Here is a 20,576-nt window from a genome sequence, read left to right on the forward strand (position 1 = left end):
GTCTGTCTTTAGCAGTGCATCTCTGAATAGTTTTAATCCTCCAGGCGAGGTACCCAGTCCCACTCTGACCATCATAATGCTCCTGGGAGGATGAAAGGAAAACAAAACAGACATTTCATTAGTAACATTTAAAATGTAACCTCATGCTCTGGAAGAATTATACACGTTTCAAGACAGCATCTCACACAACCACAATCATCACTGTGTTTTACTCACATAGCCATTCTTGGAATAAGGGTCACTGAGGTAGGGGAATAAGGCCACGATACCTTTGGCATACATTTCCTTCAACCCTCTGGGTGGTGATGTACTGCAAGATTAAAGACATTATTTTTTTAGTCATATTTCCAGATTTTAATGACAGACTGAGAACACAAGGGCCAACTAAAAACAATTAGTAAATTACCCATTTTTCTCTGTTATGTCAGCTGCTAGAATGTTCACCATTTTACTTCTGCTTTCATCCATCAAGGACTTGGTTCGGTTGTATTAATTTATTATCAGTTCCCCACCAGATTTCTTGGTAAGAATGGATTCCACCAACTTAAACACAAAGAAAAACTGTTAGGAGTATATCCATTATAATTCATAGTTGACTTGAAGTCACAATGAGAACCAAATCCACAAAAAGAAAAATTAGGGACTTCTGTACATTAGTAAAAAAAATATATACACTTTTATTAATCCCCAAGGGGAAATTAGTTCTCTGCATTTAACCCATCCTTAGTTATTAAGGAGCAGTGGGCTGCGGTGAAGCGCCCGGGAAGCAACTGGGGGTTCAGTGCCTTGCTCAAGGACACTTCGACTTGCAGCTAATGGGATCGAACCCACGACCTTGCGGTTGAAGGACGGCCCTCTTACCCCACTGAGCTAAAGCCGCCCCGCATTCATTATTTAAAATTAGTTTTTTGATAATGCTATTTTGTTATACTTTGAGATGCCATCTTATGTACAAGAGACCCTAAATGATATGATTAGAAGGCTCTTGTGGATTTGAGTTTCCACAGCTTTAAATGCTGGAAATAAATAAACAACTTCAACAATGTCACCATGTAATGTAAAATCTCAATTATGCAATATTAATCAGGAACAGATTTCAATGTGTCACAACAAAATTATTGGTGTTTGTGCATCAACTCTCACCTGCTTAGCCTCTGTATCCAGCCTCTGGCGTCTTCCAGAAGGGCTTTCAGAAAGGATCATTGTATCCTGCGAGTCTGAGGAATCCAGGGCTGATGGTTGGGACTGCTCCCAGGACGTTGCACCGGAGACAGATTCTAGCCATGATTGAAGAAGAAAGAGGGAGATTAAAAACATTAAATGCACACTACCCACAAATGTTTCCCTTTATCCATTGAACAACTTAGCTTCACGTGACAAACGACTCACTTACCCATTAAATAATATGCATTACAAAAGTAACAAACCTGTGTCATATTTGATGGTTAGTAGCGCCCCAGTTGATGGATCCTTCACTACGTCCTCAAACACATCGTCATCCAACTCAGTTCCCGTACCGTCAACAACTTTCACCCCTTCGGTTATGGCTGGGACACCAAACTTTGCAAATGCTAGAATCATAAAGGTCATTAGATATGGAACATTAGTTTATTACTCACCAATACTTGTTGAATTTGTATTGCCTTTAAAATAAAGGCTTTAATAAAAAAACACAAGTGAAATAAAATGCTTGAAGATTAAATTGATCCCCAACCAATTTGATACATTTATTAGCCTTTTTTTTTAAATCCCAAAAGGTTACTTTTCTTGATTTTAGCATTCATATCACAGTACACTGAATATATTTAGGTTGGGAGTAAAATAACTTTTGAGGATGTACTTTTAGGCTTTAGGAAACACTGATCCCCCACTTAAAAATATAACTATTACATCTAGAAAATAATCATTAATTTTACCACTAATAGTGTCTTACATTGTGCATCAATAGTTATGGGGTTAGGGAAGAAGAAACATAGACAACGTGAATTAATATACACAAACACACATAATACAATTTAAAAAATAGAGGACTTTAAATGTAGCATAACCTTCTGGATATTCCAGTATATCAATTTTAAATAGCAACATTATATTACAACTTAAGTCTTTGTGAAATGTCTTACCTGCAGCCAAAAACTCCTATAGAGTCGGTTCCGTTATTCGGACAAATGTTTGGACACCCCCGAGTTTCGCCTTCAGTAGCATGGCCCCTGTAAAGAGTAGCAGCACATTGGTCAGTTAAAAGTCTCTAGTTACACCCCGCGCACACCGTTAGCTTGTTGACGTTACAGCAGAAAGCAGCAGGAGCCGTTTTAGGGCTCGATCACACCAGACGCGACTCTAAAAAGACGCAGCCGCACCAAATACGCCGGGCAAAACAGCGCAGTGCACCTGTGGAACGGACCTGCGTGCGCAACCAACCGTTAATTTTGGGTTCAAGACATTTAAAATATGAAAGTCGTGCCGTACCACAGGGAATCGATGGTTTAGCGGGCGACGCGTTTTTGAGAGGCGCGTCTGGTGTGATCGAGTCCAGTAACACACGTCCTGCTCCTCTCGCTCTCAACGCGGTTCTCTGACGTAGGACGTCAGCACACTACACTGTGCACTGTTAGCTTGTCTGTAATAGTCGCTGCTAACTTCAATGCTTCCCTCATGTTGTTCTGAACGAGTCAAATGGAGGCGTGGCTGCGAGTTTCAGCAGACCTGAGATCAGCTAACTTAAATCAACAGATGACTGCATAAAATAGATAAATATATTAATATAAATGTAACCGATCCAAATGTCCTCTTAAAGTCGACCGTGCGGCTGCAAGAATACAATATCAGTAGCTAGCTAAATTAAGTACTTGAGTAGCTAGTAGTTTCATAAAGACTACAAAATAATCACCCCTCCACACTGTATTAACAGCTCGTCGTGCTGTCGAGTTTGAGTTCACTAACATTAGCTTGTTAGTCTTAATTTGTTGAACGTTGACCACACATATAAGTTAGATCCCAACTCGGTCATGTTAATCCATTGTAATTTGTCATTTTAAAATGCAAAGACAGCTGGAATAAGGCGAGCCAACATTATTAAGGTATTCTAAATGTTTGCCCCTGTTGAAATGCCAAAATACTGTCTTTAATAAGACACTTACCGCAGTCGGTCGACGTTAGGAAAAGCGCGCAGCTCCTCAGGAACCTCGAGACCTGGTGCTGAGTCGTCCTGGATGTCCAGCCTGGCCCCGTGCACCAGCGGTTCTTGCAGCAGCCGGTGTAGGGAGCACGCCGGTGCTGGTCTCTTCCACTCAAAACAAGTCCAAGCTTTAAAAAGTGACTGGCCCTCACCACCAGCAGCCGGCCGTCCACCACGTGCTCCACCTCCAGGGTCTGTGGGGCGAACCTACTCGAGAACAGGATCCCCACCCCTCCACTGGTGGTGCTCTTGTGGCTCAGGACCACCTCACCCCCCCACTCTTTTCTCCACTCGGCCTCATTGGTACAGTCACTGTGGGTCTCTTGTAGAAACACAACATCTGTGTTTGTCATTGGCATTAATTGGTGGAGCAGGGACCTCTTCACGGGGTCTCTGGCTCCATTCATATTTAACGAGCATATGTTAATGAGACTCATCATCATATGGACTAAACATGGCAGCCTAAACATCTGAGCTCCGAGCCCCCTCCTCCCCAGGAGGGTTCTCTTCCTTCAGCCTGGGGACCAGCCTCCTGAGCCTGACCACCTCATTGGCCGTGAAGCCTCCTTTGTCTCTGCTGCCCAGATGTTCCCTCAGCGCCTTGAGGAGCTTCTCCTTGTCGGGGAAGTATCTCTCCAGCTCGACTCCATGAGCTCCTTTAGTCCTCAGGAGCGTGAGCTTGATGCTCTCTACGCTGTACCTGTCGGGCCCCACAGCGCCGGCCCCCTGCGGAGCAGCAGGGTCCTCGTCCCTGCTGGACTTCTCCTCTGCTGCTCTTCGGCCTCTTTCACCCACCGCCGCCTTCTTGGCCTGGGAGCTTTCCTCCCTCACCGACTTCCTCTTCAGATGAGGAACCTTCATCGCCTCCTCGTCTGTCTCCATCTCTTCATCGCTCTGCCCTTCAGCCCCACTTCACACACCACTGCTCCATCCTCACTCCTTCCCTCTTCTTTTCCTGCCTGTTCCTGTCCCGTACCGGGCTCCACCCGCCCTCCAGTACTCTCCTGTCTGGGCCCCTGGGCCTCCCCTGCCAGGTTCTCCTCCACCTGCTGGGTTGCCTCTGCCCCTTCTGTCTCCCCCTGCTGGACCACCTCTGATCCCTCTGCCTCCCTATCAGCCCTCCCCCCCCCCGGGCTCCACCTGCTCCGCCTGTCTCCTCCCGGGTTCCACCCGCCTCTTCTCCACCTGTTTCCTCCCGGGCTCCACCCGCCTCTTCTCTAACTCCAACTGTTTCCTCCTGGGCTCCACCCACCCCTTCACTTACTCCACCCGCTTCCTCCCCAGCTCCACCTGTCTCCTCCTGGGCTCCACCCACCTCCTCTCTAACTCCAGCTGCCTCCTCCCCGGCTCCACCTGCCTCTTCCCTAACTTCCCCCGTCTCCTCTCGGGCTCCACCCGCCTCCTCCCTAACTCCACCTGATTCCTCTCGGGCTCCACCCGCCTCCTCTCGGGCTTCACGCGCCTCCTCCCTAACTCCACCTGTCTCCTCTCGGGCTCCACCCGCCTCCTCCCTACCTACACCTGTCTCCTCTCGGGCTCCACCTGGCTGCTTGCCCCACCTTGTCCCCTTCTGAGGACAGGCAATTCTCTTGTGTCCAATACCTCCACAGCCGAAGCACTTCATGTGGTCCGTGGTGGCGTAGAACAGGTAGTCGAACCCATCTGAGCTCACCTTGAACACGATGTTGAGGTCCACGCTCCTGTTGTTGAGGTCCATGAAGCACTGCCTCCTGTGAGAGAGCACGTGCCTCACGCGCGCGGACTTAAAGCCAATAAAGAGCTACTTTACATTACATTACATTACATGTCATTTAGCAGACGCTTTTATCCAAAGCGACTTACAATAAGTGCATTTCAACCTAGAGTACAAACTAAGAACAACAAGAATACAGGAAGTAACATTTCCTCAACATAGTCGAACTACAAAAGTACCATAAGTAAGTGCTATCTAAGTGCCACTGAAGTGCTAATCTGTGTTTTAATCCAGATATAGTCGGAAAAGGTGTGTTTTCAGTCTCCGACGGAAGATGTAGAGACTTTCTGCTGTCCTGATGTCAGTGGGGAGCTTGTTCCACCACTGAGGAGCCAGGACAGCAAACAGTCTGGATTTCGAGTGATTAGCTCGAGGTGCAGTAGTCACAAGTCGATTGGCTGTTGCCGAGCGGAGCGAACGTGCAGGGGTGTACGGTGTGACCATATCCCGGATGTAGACGGGGCCCGATCCGTCTAGAGCACGGTACGCCAGGACCAGTGTTTTGAAGCGGATGCGAGCAGCCACCGGTAACCAGTGGAGAGAGCGGAGGAGCGGAGTGGTGTGGGTGAATTTCGGGAGGCTGAAGACCAGTCGAGCTGCTGCATTCTGGATGAGCTGCAGAGGTCGGATGGCCTTAGCAGGTAGACCAGCCAGGAGGGAGTTGCAGTAGTCAAGGCGTGAAATGACCAGAGCCTGGATCAGAACCTGCGCCGCCTTCTGAGTAAGAAGAGGACGTATTCTCCTGATGTTGTGCAGCATGTACCTACAGGAACGCGTCGTCGCAGCGATGTTGGCCGTCAGGGAGAGTTGACTGTCGAGTGTCACCCCGAGGTTCCTGGCAGTCAGGGTAGGGGCCAACACAGAGCTGTTGAAGGTGATAGTCAGGTCGTGGGTGGGGGAGCCTTTCCCTGGAAGGAATAGTAGCTCAGTCTTGTCAGGGTTGATCTTCAGGTGGTGAGCAGACATCCACTGAGAGATGTCAGTCAGACAGGCAGAGATTCGTGCCGCCACCTGTGTTTCGGACGGTGGAAATGAGAAGATCAGTTGGGTGTCATCAGCATAGCTATGGTAGGAGAAGCCATGCAAACGAATGACAGAGCCGAGAGAATTTGTGTACAGAGAGAAGAGGAGGGGACCCAGGACGGAGCCTTGAGGAACCCCAGTAGTGAGAGGACAAGGATCAGACACAGATCCTCTCCAAGTTACCCGGTAGGTGCGGTCTTTAAGGTAGGAAGAGAAAAGAGCGAGTGCAGTGCCTGAGATCCCCAGGTCCTGAAGAGAAGAGATCAGGATCTGGTGGTTCACGGTGTCAAATGCTGCAGAAAGGTCGAGAAGGATAAGGACAGAGGAGAGAGAGGCTGCTCTAGCAGTGTGAAGCTGCTCAGAGACAGCCAGGAGGGCAGTCTCTGTCGAGTGGCCGGCCTTGAATCCAGACTGGTGAGGGTCAAGAAGGTTGTTACTGTGGAGATAGGAGGACACTTGGTTAAAGATAGCTCGCTCCAGAGTTTTGGAGAGAAAAGGAAGAAGAGAGACCGGTCTGTAGTTGCTGACTTCAGACGGGTCGAGCGTGGGTTTCTTCAGGAGAGGGTTGACTCTCGCCTCCTTCAGAGAGTTAGGGAAACAGCCAGTTGAGAGGGAGCTGTTAATAAGATGGGTGAGGAAGGTCAGAAGGTCAGGAGCAATAGCCTGGAGAATGGGAGACGGGACGGGGTCAAGGGCGCAGGTGGTCGGTCGGGCGGAGGTCACCAAGCTAAGAACTTGATTGGGAGACAAGGGGTGAAAGAGGAAAGAGGGGATGAAGAAGTTAGTGTTGGTGAGGTGATAGAAGATGGATTTGTAAAGGAGCGTATGTCGTCTATCTTGTTTGTAAAGTAGTCGACAAAGTGGCTCGGCAAAAGGGTGGAAGGAGGAGGGGACAGGGGATCAAGGAGGTTGGAAAAGATAGAGAAGAGTTTTTGGGGTTAGAGAAGGAAGACTGAATTTTGGTCAGGTAGAACGAGCTTTTGGCTGCAGAGATAGAGGAAGAGAAGGAGGAGAGGAGAGATTGATAGAAGAGCAAGTCTTCCGCTTGATTCGATTTGCGCCATTTTCTTTCCGTCTCTCGCAGGGTGGCTCTCTCGGCGCGCGCTGAGTCCGACAACCACGGAGCCGGAGAGGATTTCCGAACCGGTCGTGTCTTAAAAGGACAAAGAGAATCAAGAGATGAAGACAGGGAAGAGAGGAGAGTGTCTGCGGCAGAGTTAGGATGCATGAGTGAGAAGCAATCAGTTGAGGGGAGAGCAGATAGGACAGAGGAGGCCAGAGAGGAGGGGCAGAGGGTGCGAATGTTGCGGCGTACAGGTGCAGAATCTGTAGATATGGGTGGGTTGTCAGTACCAGAGAGCGAGAGAGAGTAAGAGATGAAGAAGTGGTCAGAGACATGGAGAGGAGTCACAGTGAGGTTAGAGGTAGAGCAGTTTCTTGTAAAAATGTAGTCAAGGTGGTTGCCGGCTTTGTGAGTAGGAGGGGAGGGACTGAGTGAGAGGTTAAAGGAAGACAGTAAGAGTAAGAGATCACATGACTTCTCTGTCTGGATGTTAAAGTCACCCAGAAGGATGAGCGGGGGGCCGTGTTCCGTGAAGTTTGATAGGAGAACGTCTAACTCTTCCAAGAAATCTCCCAAAGAACCAGGGGACGGTAGAGAACAACAATGTGAAGTTGAACCGGATGAGTAACGGTCACCGCATGAAACTCAAAAGTCAGTGGGATAAAGAGTGGAAGCGGGTAGGGACAGAAACACCATGTGGGTGAGATGAGTAAACCTGAACCTCCACCCCGACCAGAGGGTCTGGGTGTGTGGCTAAAGGAGAAGGCAGAGGAGAGAGCAGCCGGGGTAGACGTGTTGTCTGCTGTGATCCAGGTCTCAGTGAGAGCCAGGAAGTCAAGCGACTGCTCCAAGGCAAAGCCAGAGATGAAGTCGGCCTTGCGGTTGGCTGACTGACAGTTCCAGAGGCCTCCTGTGACCAGGTGCTGGGTGTGAGTAGAACGGGTAGGAATGATAACCGAGGAGGGGTTCCGGTACATGAATGAACGAGTCCTATAGTAACTACGAGTTGAAATACGCACAGGTATGGGAAAGACACACATATTCACAAAATGGTGGAATACACAGCCACCCACGAAGACTCCAACGGAAGACTCCTATGTCTTTGTCCTCCGAGTCTTGTCCGATGAGTCACGCTGACGCTACAGCTGACGCGAAAAACCCCACCCGGTTATGAGCCCAAGTTAGTGCCAATTACCTCCAGCCGCGTTGACACCGCCCCTTGGCTTTTGGTATTCAAATGACACTCAATAGAAACCAGGTGACGATCGCTCGTCCAATCAGTGAAGATTCAGGTGTCGGAACACAGGACACACCTCTCTACCAAAACAACTCCTTAAAACAGGACAGACTAACAATCTAGCAGCTTTAAACAACAAATACAACAGTAACTTTAGCAGATAAAACTAGTTTAAAGAAGATACTTAGCAGGATCCAAGTAGTCAGTAGTCTCGCCTCACAGGTAGAAAATGCACACTTCAGTGGGGACACCACCCTCCCGTGGCTCATCAGTTCTTTCTCTAAGTCAGCGGTCCCCAACCTTTTTGGAGCCACGGACCGGTTCCATGTCAGAAATTATTTTCACGGACCGGCAATATAAATGACGTTATAAATATGACGTCATACAATTATACGAAGGGCATAAAGTGCCAAAACTACAACTCATCATTACGCCGAATTAGTGTGAGCCGTGCGCTTGTTTACCTGCAACGAGCCGCTAATGGAGACGGCGACACAGACCTGTGTTTGGTCCGCTGCTCCTAACCGAGTTCTGGTCGCTGTCATTAGAACACCGGCAGAGTTGTTGTGTGAAATGTCCCTTAAGGCCACCGTCATTTGCATCTCGAACTAATTTTCTTCTCGCTCGGACGGGCTCGATTCACCGGGTGGGTTTGTTTACAATTTTGAGTGGCAATTTATAATGCATGTAGTTGATGGCGTAAACAACAAAGAAGTGATGCAGGGTAAATGTGCCTCTATTGTCTCATGTATTGTGGAGGTCTGGGTCGTGGTCCATGCCTACTATGAACTATTTCCTACATTCTGTCATATTCATTTAATGTGTTTGTCACTTTTTAACGCTGTTCATTCTGTACACATGAATCTATTGCTTCTGTCCATCCGGGGAGAGGGATCCTCCTATCTTAGTCTCCTGAAGGTTTCTTTTCTTTTTTCCCTCTGAAACTATTTTTTGGGAGTTTTTCCTGATCCGTTGTGAGCTCCTGGGACTGGAATGTTGTATGTGTACAGATTGTAAATTGTGAAATTCGTAATTTTGTGATATTGGACTATGCAAAATAAACTGAATTGAATTGAAGGTGTTCATGAGTTCAATGTGCTCTTTAGTTATGTGTTTAATTTTCTTAAAGTTCTATAAAAATGTGGTATATTTTACTGGTACTATGAACATAATTGTAAATTAGAAAGCTAATATTTTTAGTATCAACATTAAACCACTATAAACTGAATGTAAATCCACAATATTCATGTAAATATAAACATTTGTAACAATGTTATGATTTACATTTCAGTATCATCTTAAATACATTAATAATCACAGTATTCATTATTCAATGACACATATTTCATGCAAACATCATTAAGAATTTACAATAACCTAGATACGGCTGCCCGCTCTTCTCTCTGCTGTTTAAACATGAGCTGCTTCATATCTCTGAACACACTTCAGTAAGTGGAGGATTCTGTTTCAAGAGATTCAAAGTTGAGCTTCATTAATTGAAGTTTATTAAAATAGCAGTCGTCGATCACTAAAACACATTTTTTCATTACACTGATTTTGCGAAAGTATTCATCAACATTTCTCAATGTCTGCAAATGTTCTGAAATGGCCAGAAGACTGCAGGTAGTTCAGAAGAAAATGTAATTATAATGAATGAAAGTAATAGAATGCTCTTGGTCATTTCGCCAATTCCATTATCTTTTGAATGAGAAAAGTAACAGAAAGCAGAGTGATCAAAAACTAGTTGAAAGGTACAAAAAAAAGGGAATGAGGATCAGTTGTTCAAGAAACAGCAGAACCAAAACTGGGAGATATAATAAATCTAACCATAAAATGTAACGCATTGTCTATCTGTCAACAGAGCCTCTGTACATAGGTGGTGGAGGATTACATGTCTCCCACTCTTAATTGTATCTCACCAGACAGCATGTGACTAAAGACCCTAGGGCCCTATCCCAAAGTCTATTATTCTCCTTTCCTGGGTGGCTGTGAAGTGATGGTTCAACTGACAGGTTTTTGGATCCGCCCCACATTCTCCCATTAGTTGGACTTTGGATTGGCCTGGAAACATTTGGGAACCCTATAAAGGGAGCTGGAGAAGTATGTCTGGGCTACCTTGATTGGCTTTCTGCCACCAATCTGGATCGCAATAAGCAGCAAAAAGAGATGGCTGGGATTACTTTATGTTATCCAAACATGCAAAGGTTGCTGTTCTTCCAGAGAATATGGTGATAGAGTTGGTGACTAAACCTACATTGGAAGTTTATTTTGAAAAGATACTTCATGCATGGAAGGGAATGAGCGTGAAATTAATATGATGTGAGTTTCTTTGACGTTCATGATAAAAAAATCCCACAGAAGCAATATGTGTCAAAAGAAGGGTGTGTAAACTGTGAGGAACGGGAAAGACAAAGGAAAGAAGGAAGGAGGGAGACTCAGGGCTAACAAACAAAACAAAAAACAAGCTTGGTGCAAGATGGAAAGGAGAGACAAAATCTATGCAAAAACATGAAAGGAGATGAAACAGGGAAAGTGTTCAAGGAAAAATATATAAAAGCTGCGGGTGATGGAAAAGGTGAAAGACGAATGGAGTATTCAGGAAGAAGGTAGTGATTAAAAGGATGGGACCAGAGACTGATAGAGCAGTAGGAAAGCAGGATGTGTGGAAAGAAGGAAGGATGAAAGAAATGTGGTCTTTGAGACATACCAGTGGTTAAGACATTTAGATGAGGAAGGGAGATATAAGCCTGAAAGAGACACCAATAATGCACAAGTTGTGTCACATTGGAAAAGCCCTTGCAAGAACTTGTCTGACAAGAGCTCTGTAATCTGAGCCAGTTCAGTTTGTACTCTGTAGATCATTTTGTTGTCTCCTGGGTTAATCACGCAACCTCAATCAACCAAATAATATATACAATTCAAAACTGACACGAGTCTTTTAAAAACTGAAGTTGTTCATGTCTGATGCATTGACTTATTTTTGATAACATGATTATTGCTCACAGAAAGTGAAAAGTGTTTAATTGTCTTTGGGTGTAACATTGCAGGTGCGTCTTCTTGCCACTGGCCCGAAAAAAAGGACAATAACAAAGGCTACATCCTGCAAATGAAACATGCATCCAATTGTCTTCACAAAGAAAGGCAATTCAAAAGAAAGAAAGAGGAATATAGTGTAACATTTAAACAAATAAAGTCTTTGCCATCTCAAAAAGGATTTGACGGCGTGATCATTTGTGCTAAATTGGTGTCACATTAAATCACCAACTATTAGCAACAACTACACACAAGGGTGAACGTACAACAGGGGGGCGGGGGGGGGCGTGATTTAATTTAGCAAAGGGCAAGAAAACACCAAAGGTAACCTAAGATAAAAGCAAAAATAAAGTTGACCAAGAAGTCCTGACGTTTTCACTCTGGGGTAAAAGTCATATTTTGTCCAACGCCCAGAAAAGTGCTCATTAAAACATTTCATTAACAGGGTGCACACAGAGTATCTGAGGTATCTTAACCCCAGTGTGGGGCTCATTAAACTAACTGGCAATTCCCAGCGGCTGGTACGAAAGCAAACGCCAACACCCACTGGCAGACAGAGGTACGAGGAGCGCATGTGGTTAAGATAGAAGGTGTTCTGCTCTGCAGAGAGAAGAGATGCCGGTGGGAGACCACTGAAGGGCAGACAGAACAAAGAGGATTTTGCAGCCCGATAGTTTAGTCTTTGAATTCAAATAAAATGAAAGGGCATTCTTATCGGGAGCAACATTTAGTTGTTAGACAGTCAAATCTCCATTTGACCCCTCTTCCATCACTCTGGGTGATTAGGCTTGTGTAGCCTCAGCCCTCGGTTCCCTCAGCATCATCATTGGCCCATGTCCAAATCTGTCTTTAACTTTGTTAGATTTTACGCAAACAGAAATGTTAAGTAGACAGCCTGGCTAGTAGTTGTCGTCTGTACGGGTTTGGTATAGATAGGCATGAGGAGTGAAAGTTGGGACTGGTCCCAAACTCTGTCACGCCCCACCTTGGCGGAAGCAAAATGTTCATGCCCCACCGCCCCAACAAAATAACTTGTTGTGACTTCTCCATCTGTGCTTTTTCAAATAGAATAAAGAAAGTAAACCTGATTGCTCCATCAGAAAAAAAATTACATTGTGCAATCATGTTGTTAAAACAATGCAAATAAAGTTCTATCTGTGGAAAAAATAACTATTTGGCACAAAAAAAATCGCTTATTGCGACTTCAATTAACCTGTTTTGCATTGAATTAATAACAATAAAGTTCAACCGTTGAAAAACTAAACTAAAACAAGTTTAAATATTTGGCAATAAGAGTTGTACACTGCATATCTTTTCAAAACAACATTAATGTGTAAACTGTACAAAACTAAACTAGTGCAGATATGTGTGAGCCACTATATTGTTTCAGTATTACTGGCTGCAATGAGCCTGCTTTCCACTACAAGTCTTTTTAAAACAGCGTTGCAGGCTTGATACGGCCACTCTCAATTAATGCTCGATGTTGAGCTTAGATCTCTTTTTTTTTTGAGAGATGCAACAGCAGAAAAGCCGATCTCACGGAGATGGCAAAAACAAATCGATAAATTTTGGCCAGCACAAGTGTAACCCATTTAATGGGCAACTTAAACATATCCATGAAAGTACTGGCTTTTCACCATGTATTTATAACTGATTTGGTTCTAAGTGTTTTGCACTTTTGTAATATGTGAGGTGAGTGTGAATAAAGAAAATTAGAAAATCTGCCATTCCCTCTGAGCCCTACTTGTTTTACCACCGCACCACACCACACTAGAGCCACAGTTTGAGAAGTACTTGACACTGACAAGGACAGCAGAAAGTCTCTTCAGCTTCCGCCGGAAACTAAAAACACCTTTTCCAACTATATCTGGATTAAAACACAGATTAGCACTTCAGTGGCACTTAAATGGCTCTTATTATGGTACTTTTGTAGTTCGACTATGTTGAGGAAATGTTACTTTCTGTATTCTTGTTGTTCTTAGTTTGTACTCTAGGTTGAATGCACTTATTGGAAGTAGCTTTGGATTAAAGCGTCTGCTAAATGACATGTAATGTAATAATGTAACTTGCGTAGGGTAAGAATGCATTTGCCATAGTATTCTGCCGAATACTTAGCCATGTGCTTCTGTCAGTTGCTTTTAGAATTCAAAGCAAATGTTGATTCTAAATCTGTGACAATTCATGAACTCCAGCTCCCTGCATCGAAGGCGTATGTGTTGCATGCCTCTCCAAGCTCTGCACGAGCTGACACAGGGCTAGATACCTCTCATGCATTGCCGCTTTGTGTTATTAAATAGGAGGTTAAGGTAGATATCTATTGAAATCATTAAAAGAGTTAAAATATTTTCATGAATACATGAAGACTTTATTTATTACATTCATTAACGACATTTTGGCCACCCGGGGGACTTGAGGGAAGATTCTGAATAAAGTCTGGAGGCTCAGTCGTAAAGTAACATGAAGTGTTGTTTGATAAAACGGGTAGGGAAAAGGGGCGATGGGTGTACAAAGTTCAACAAAGGATTCCTCCCGGTCGGGGTCTTTGGCCTTCGGTCTCAAGCCGTAGTGAGACAGTTCCTTCTTCCTGTGTGAGGAGAGGAGAGGAGATAGGAGCGAGGAGAGAGTTCTCTGTTACCTCCTGTCCTAGGCAGCGCCTCTCCTGAGGGTCCAACGATCCTTGTCGTCTCCTGTTCAGTCAGCTCTTCCCTGATGCTTTCCAGTGCAGAGAATATATGCTCCCTCTAATCACCTTATTTCTGTCAAAGGGATATGAAAGTCAATTCCACGATGACTATCTACTGCTAACTATGCTTTCTTTGGTATGATTTACATTTGTTTGTCCATGTCCCCCAACACAACGGCCTGAGTAAACTGAAGTGCTGCACACAGTAGGACCTCTAACCTCCAAACAAAATGAAACAAATGAAATCTTTTTGGGGTTTGTCTGTTTGCAGCGCCCAAACTCAGAGGCCTAGGGACTCCTGTGGTTGCTCTACTTGTTGCACAGGCACCTCTAAAGTTCACTAATCTTGTGAGTAAATCTTACTTCTTGTTTAGATGCAGTGACTCTTAGTTCAACTTTGAGTCATGTAAAATGCCATACTTTAAAATCTAAACAGAATTATTGTTGAATTAACCCTTGTGTTGCCTTAGGGTCATTTTGACCCGAATCAATATTACACCCTCCCCCCGCCTTTGGGTCATTTTGACCCGATTCAATGTTTCACCCTCCTGTTACCTTTATATTTACTAACATATTTTACCCTTTGGGTTCAATTTGACGCCAGCAATTAAAACCTCCAGAAAATTATTAGAATTAATATTGTTTACCAAGTTTAAGTGTGAGGCACTTTATGTTTGTTTGTTGACTACCGAAAGAACACCGACATTAAACATTGAATGGGGTCAAATTAATCCTAAGGCGGGGGGAGGGTGTAATATTGATTCGGGTCAAAATGACCCTAAGGCAACACAAGGGTTAAATGAAATCAAATGGTATAAGTGAGGACACATCAAACTGTTTATTATTATTTTTAACTCAAATCTGCTAAAAAAAATTTAAGTATAGGCTCCATCAAATGTTTTATGAGCTTTCAATAATGAATCTCTTAAGTACAAACTGTTTTCAGATTGTTTTAGTTTGAACAATGTTATACTACATTTCTTCCTCCTTAATAATTTGTACATTTTAATTCCAAAGGCAAATCTTACCTGAAAGAAGAAAGTCTGATCCTATTCAGTTTCTCAATTGTCAAAGAGAGTTTCAAATGACAGAGCGCTGCATTGCAAACAACACAATGCAAAGCCCCACCACAAAAAGACCAGCTTGAATCTAATTGAATTCAAATTCAACTGACAAAATCAGATAAAATGTCAAAACACAAAGGTGTTATTTTGGACATTAAGGTCATGCTTTTAGGTTTAGCAACAAACATCAAACAAGCACCAGTCCTTTATTTTGATGGACAGATAATCACAATTTAACCCCCCTTCAGTGTTTGAACGGCAAGGTTTTTTATCCAGTAATTTGTGTAATAACTGCACCTGCAGAAGGGTTTGAATTAGTGATTAAAGCTTTGGTAAAGTCATAATAAATAAAGCACACACAAGGACATTAAATTAATACAGCCTTTTCTTCCATGCAGGACTTCTTAACTGTCTTTAAACTGCAATACAAATTATGTTATAAGTTTCGAATGAAATCTTTGGTTAATATAAAAATAAATACATAAATGTCTTTTTCAATTCCCAGTGTGCAGTGAGACAGAGCATAGCAAATAAGGCATAATGTAATTGCACACAGACATTGGGCAATAAGAGCCACGCTCAAATAAACAGCAGACTCGGTGAAATGAACAACTCTGTAACAGAGATGAACCCGAGCAGGTAGATAAACAAACACAAGAAAGCACTCAGCATGTATATCTCTGCGAAGAACACACAATGCTTAGTTATGTTGAGCACTTTCAGCATTTCCACCAAACCTGACAGTGTTGTGCCTAAATCTGCTTTCCAATTATGTTCCTAATTTTGAGAGTTTCTCATCTCTATTGCAAGTTTGACTCTGTGGTAATGATTATGTCATCGTGCAGTGATGATGACAGTAATATTGGATGTCAGAACTCTTTGGGGAATTAGATTGGTATGCATCAATGATCTTGAATATAATACGGGAGTAATACATTTTAGAAACACATGTCACATGTGTTCCTAAAATGGGTTTGACGATGATTTATGTGGTTGTCCCTATAGAGATATATTGGTAAAATAATCCGAACTTTTACATACTGCTGTTATAACACATTGATTTCAATTCCAGGATTTCCTGCTTGTTTATGAGATTTCGGATATTTAGAAAAAATAAGTAGGAGGTCGGGGGGATGCGGTATGACAAAGTCCTCGTAGGGATGAGGTCAGGGTGAATGGATGGGTCAAACACAAAGGACTTTCAGGATACCGTGGTTCCTGCCCAGATGTTGACTTAAGTAATGTAACATTAACTTTCTAAACATAACCTTCTGTAAACTGCGGATTATAAGCCAATACTCCCCCCCCCCCCAACTTTGAACGGCGGATGCAATTAATTTTGGAATTTATTTCCGCCATCGCTCATCCCAAGAAATAAACATCTTGAATACATGACGTAACGTGTACGACGCAGCTTAAGCTAAAGGCTATCAAGATGTTCATTGAAAAGGGAAACTGAGCAGACGGCCGTGGTATTTCGACAGTTCAGAATCAACTGAAAGCAAATTTAAGGTACGACTTTGAAGAAAAAAATGTACAACTTCAGAAACTTCAGAAAAGAGAAAATAGCTGCGCATTTTATTGGCCTGCTGGATTTCAGTAATATGGATGAGGTTGCACTGACCTTCGATCTTCCCCTCACTCGTACTTTGAATAAAAAAAGACGAGTCGTCAGTAACTGTGAAAACTACGGGGCACGAGAAAACTTACCACTTTCGTTCTAAGCTGCACAGCGGCAGCTGCTTTGTTCTGTTCATTACCGTTGGTCGTTTCGAGAGTTTGTCAGGTAGCCTACTGCTAAATAAGTGGGGTATAACCCGCAGCGACTCGTTTACGGTTCAATACGACTTTTTTAATGTTATTTAGTAGATACTCCGTCAAGGACGGTGCCGTTTATAGCGTAGAAGTATTTCAGGCTACTATGCATGTTGAAAAACGATGCTTGAGGGAAGCATGTGTCCATGTGGGCAAAGTTGAGAGTGAAAGTGTGTTGCTCATGGATACAGATACAACTATAATCCACTCTTCTATAAGTAGTTATTTTTGATACTTTGCACATACCTTGAATGAGTCTGCAGTTGTAGATGTTTCATAGTAAATTGTATGGATAAGTGTGTGTATAGCATCTCTGTCGTGCTGGAAAATGACATTTGCATGAAGTGAAGCGCATTTACTGAAGATCAATTTTTTGCTACTTTATCCTTCTATGCCAGTACATCTCAGAGGAAAATATTGTAAATTGCATTACAAATTAAATATTTTTAATCGAGTTATTTTTCCGATTCAGAGTAAATACTATTATAATAATATAACCAAGAAATACATCGTTACATCTTCCACTGGCTGAAGATTACATTTTGTTGTTTGTTTCCCAGTTCATCGGCTCCATCGGTAAAGTGATTATGTGGTGTATTCAGTACTGATAGCTCTGGTTGAAAGCTGTTATTCATCTTGTGCGCTATCATCACATATTAAACATTTGTTGTGGTACAAATGTGCAAAAGAGAGCAGTGTGCATAAACTATCCAGCATTGCACTGAGAAGGGAACCACGATGCACTGAGCAGGAGATTATATCACAAGTTGCCTCAATAATATGGATCTTAATTGGGAAAAACAAATTGGTGAGTGGTTATCATATGGTGGGACTCAAAGGTTGGTGTTGATCAGCGCACCAGGTTCTCATGCTTGACTTCTGAAACAGGATTTAGAGAAACATCAAGCAGCCCCATAATGGAATCAGATTAGGATGCCAGGAAACAGACTTGAAAAGTAATTGTAGAAGGAAAAATGTGATTAGCGGTATCTCTGCCGTCATAATTCATCTTGTGTTCATCCTTTGTCTGAAGCACAGTTGCTGTTTGAGTGAGTGAAACATAGATGCAAAGCAGAGGTACTGAAAGAGATGAGCAACAATGGACAGATATACACAAACACACACTAGTTCCACCCTTCCCATCATCCACCTACGCCTTGGTAGAAATGATTTCTGCAATAATTCTTTCATTAGCCATTTAACGGCCTTGCACTGGTGCCCATTATTGTCTTGGGAGGGAACAAATAAAGTTTCAGCCCAAAGGCTGGTCTAAATTATTAATCAGTTAACTGGTTACAATTCATCACGTTCTTTCTATTACCAACCAATGAAATCATCTGCATAACAACAATTATATTTTTTCTATAAAGAACTCAGTATACAAGATAATAATGTGTCTGTCTTTCATCACACTTTATATACACAAACATGTCATTTTCAATGTCTGTCTAATTTTAGAGCTGGTCATTAAATGTCTGGAGATCTCACAATGAGTGAGTGGGAGGCGCGTTGATGACATTTCCATGTAAACCAGAAAGTAAACTAGAATGGGCACTCGGTAGAGCGCATACCTTCGCATATCACAAGATTGGGCATTGAATTCTGAACATTTTGGCATTAGTTGCATGCCAATTGGGTAAAAATTCACCGTGCTATGGTAAAAAGAAGATTTTGACCTTTTCATGACCTTGGACCCGATTGATCCCAAAATCTAATCAAATGGTCCCCGATAATAACCAATCATCCCACCAAATTGCATGCGATTCAGTTTAAAACTTTTTTTGTTATGCGAGGAACACGCTTACAAACAAATAAATAAATAAATACACGGCGATCAAAACATAACCTTCCGCATTTTCAATGCGAAGGTAATGAAGTAATTTACATAAGGATGCCATGGAAATCTTCAAATTCTATGAATGTCAAGAGATTGTTGTTCATCAACAAATTATGAACCAGCTACATGTATGTTTTTGCGTCATGTTCTGCCTCCTGCCCCTCTAACCAGGCGCCAGTAGGTCAATATGTGTCTGATACAATGCATTTTCTATTGTGCAGCCACTGACGTACGTACTATATGTCAAAGCAGACATCATAAAAAGAAGAAGACTGAAGTCAAGCATGACAACAGCAAGGAGAGTGAAAGAGAGTGAGCTGGCAGCCTTTTGACCCGTTCATCATACAGTTTGTAATAATGCAGGGCAGCGAGGATGTAGCCATTTTATACGAGAGACACGCGTATAAAATTCAAGATTCAAGATTCAAGATGTTTTATTTGTCACATACACACACAGGGTGTGCAGTGAAATGAAAGTGGCAATGCTCAGCAGGAATGTGCAAGGGCAACAAGTACACACTATTTACAACAAAAAACAACACAATATTTACAGTAAGTGTGTGTGTGTGTGTGTGTGTGTGTGTGTGTGTGCCTAAGAGGGGCAGTTGTGTGGGTCTATGTGGGGTCCTGGTGAGGTCGGAGTTCACAGTCCTGATGGCCTGAGGAAAGAAACTCCGTCTCAGTCTCTCTGTTCTTGCAGCGTGACTACGGAGGCGCCTGCCTGACCGCAGCAGCTGAAACAGTCTGTTGTTGGGGTGGTGAGGATCCTTCATGATCCTGCCGGCTCTGGTTCTGCACCTCCTGGTGTACAAGTCCTGCAGGGTGGGAGTGAACTTCAATGCGTCAGCTTCGCGCACTACTCTCTGCAGAGCTCCTGTCCTGGCGGAGCAGTTGCCAAACCAGGCTGTGATGCTTCCTGTCAGGACGCCTCTACAGCTCCAGAGTAGAAGGACTGAAGGATCCTCTGGGAAACTTTAAATTTCCTCAGCTGCCTGAGGTGGTAGGCGCTGCCTTGCCTTTCTCACCAGAGTGTCTGTGTTTGTTGACCATGTCAGATCCTCGGTGATGTGGACTCCCAGGTATTTATACCCGCCACCCTCTCCACAGTAGTCCCGTTAATCCCCAGTGGTGAGTACGTCCTCTGTTGTTGTACCCTCCTAAAGTCCACAATCAGCTCCTTAGTTTTGGTGACATTCATGATGAGGCTGTTGTCCTGGCACCAGAGTGACAGATCAGCAACTTCCTCCAGGTAGGCCTTCGTCGTTGTTGTCGGAGATCAGGCCCACCACCACTGTGTCATCCGCAAACTTGATGATGGTGTTGAGCTGAACCTGGCCACACAGTCATGTGTGTACAGGGAGTACAGTAGGGGCTGAGGACGCAACCCTGGGGGATCCTGTGTTCAGGGTGAGGGATTTGGAGTGTGTCTGCCACCCTGACCACCTGTGGCCTGGCGGTCAGGAAGTCCAGGATCCAAGCACACAGGGGTGTTCAGTCCCAGCTCAATCAGCTTGCCGGCCAGTCTGGAGGGACTATGGTGTTGAAAGCTGAACTATAATCAATGAACAGCAGTCTCACATAGCCCCCCCTCTGGCTGTCCAGATGAGAGAGTGTGGTGTGCAGTACCTGGGAGACAGCATCATCTGTGGATCTGTTTGGGCGATAAGCAAACTGCAGCGGGTCCATGGAGGAAGGGAGGAAGGCGCAGATGTAGTCCTTTATCAGCCTCTCAAAGCATTTCATGACCACCGAGGTGAGGGCCACCGGTCGGTAGTCATTCATACATGCTGGAGAAGCATTCTTGGGCACAGGGACAAATGTGGATCTACAGGTGCTCATTGGACCCACATGAGACATCCATCCAACTACTTTAATGTTAATGTTAATAGT

General features: G+C 43.9%; 1 long non-coding RNA gene across 1 annotated transcript; it reads right to left on the reverse strand.

Annotated features, from left to right (window-relative positions):
* Window positions 1–225: 225 nt before the first annotated feature.
* On the reverse strand, window positions 226–1,264 carry LOC130200167 (uncharacterized). Its single transcript, XR_008832937.1, has 3 exons — window positions 1,144–1,264; window positions 407–543; window positions 226–310 (listed from the first exon to the last, which is right to left on the reverse strand). It is a non-coding gene; the product is annotated as an uncharacterized LOC130200167 (long non-coding RNA).
* Window positions 1,265–20,576: the final 19,312 nt, after the last annotated feature.

Source organism: Pseudoliparis swirei, chromosome 9, assembly GCF_029220125.1.
Source record: "Pseudoliparis swirei isolate HS2019 ecotype Mariana Trench chromosome 9, NWPU_hadal_v1, whole genome shotgun sequence".
Taxonomy (NCBI): domain Eukaryota; kingdom Metazoa; phylum Chordata; class Actinopteri; order Perciformes; family Liparidae; genus Pseudoliparis; species Pseudoliparis swirei.